The sequence below is a fragment of the Poecilia latipinna genome, unplaced genomic scaffold, assembly GCF_001443285.1.
Source record: "Poecilia latipinna isolate Pla-1442-1.1 unplaced genomic scaffold, P_latipinna-1.0 Scaffold16, whole genome shotgun sequence".
Lineage (NCBI taxonomy): Eukaryota > Metazoa > Chordata > Actinopteri > Cyprinodontiformes > Poeciliidae > Poecilia > Poecilia latipinna.
The window spans coordinates 770090-771831 of NW_015112632.1; positions in this window are offsets into that span (position 1 = coordinate 770090).

The following is a 1742-nucleotide window of genomic DNA, read 5'->3' on the forward strand; positions in this document are numbered from 1 at the left end:
CCAGGGTGGTGTTTTTCTGCTCCATGGTGCTGTTTTTCTGCCTCAGGACAGTGCATTTCTGCTCCAGGACAGCGCTCATCTGCTCCAAGAACGTCTTTTCCTTCTCCAGGGCGGTGGTTTTCTGCTCCAGGATAGCATTAGCTTTGATCAGAGTCTCCCTCTCAACTGACATCCTACTGACTTCTTTTAAGATGTCTTCGAGCTTCTGTGTATATTTATCCAACGTTTGTTGTGGTGCCTCCTTCTGGGAATCAGAAGATGACCCCAGACTGCTCTGACTCATTGTTATTCTTCTTTGTCTAGCCAGATCCAAAAGCTGCTCGATGTTATATTTTTGTGTCTGTTAGAATTTGCCTTTGTATCTTGAAAAGGTTTCGCATTGAATCTCTTCTTGGGAGACAATCCTTCTACTTGTTCTCAATACTCTTTGTGACATCAATTTGTGTGATGTCACAAAATGATGTCACAACCTCAGCAGAACAACTAGAAAACTGCTGAAGTTTGAATTAAAACAAACTTTATGGCTGAATGCTAGTCTATGGGCCAGAGGGCAAAATTTGACATTTTTGTCCATTTCAGGGTGGCAAAGTCTATCGATATTTTTTGAAAAGATACATATATCTAGTTAATATTTTGGTATGATAGCCCTTCCAAAATGGTAGCTGAGTCATAGTTATCAGCTCATGAAGTAATAACCCCTTTGGAAAAATTCTGTTTCTTGAGACTGGTGTATGTCTGGTTTAGGCTCATGGTATGGGCATTTGTCAAAGGTCTATAATATGGTGTGTGGTATCTTCTTAAAGGGGACACTCTTGGCTTTCATTTAAACCAGGTTTTGAGTCTCTCTGACCAACACAGAGGTCACTAGAGCTCGTTAAACCAAAAATAATACACATTTTCCACACCTTTTGACCAAACTAGATGCATTTCTTTTATCCCAGTGGTATCCAGGGACATCAGGGACACATCTGTACTTAGCTTCACCCATCTTCTCATTAAATCTGACTCCAGCTTTTCAACTGAAGTTAAAAAAAAAAAAAAAAAACTTAAAATGGTTTAACTTTATTTATTTTGGAGCATCATAGTTAGGTGGGGTGATAACAAATACAAATGCAACACTTTCCTGAACTTTGCAAGGTTTGTGAAATTTGTGTATTCTTATACTTCAACTGTTGCATCTATCTTAAGGAAAGCTAATAAAATGTAGAAACAGTAAGTACTGGATTTGTTAGGACAGGTTTATAGGAACTGTTTGATGTAGAAAAATCAGGCATATTTAAAATAAAATTCCTCATTTACATTTATCGTTTACTCTATAGCGCCCTCCAGAGGCCTTTTTTCACCTCCTTCACCATCCTGGTCTAAGGTAATGCTCAGGTTCTCGACTGTTCATATTTGCAGGTTTATCTCATGATCCCTTGGTGACTTGTACCCAATTACAATGAGCATGAGCTAGCATTAGCATTGCAGCACGGTTCTGAAGCTAATAGCTACTACAGAATGTTCGAAAAGTAGCAATAATGACTTCTGTTTCCATGGTTGTGGGATTTCATGATCCACTTATTTTCATGCATGAGGGAAACCAAAAATTTTTGATGGTTTTCAACTAGTGTCGCTTTGGACATTGCTTGGGTCCTTGGGTAAAAACATAGTCAAGAGTCGGTTCTGAAGGGTGTTAAAATCATAAGTGCTCTGCTTCAAACATATTTATATAATCTAAAATATCCCATTGTGTTTCATTA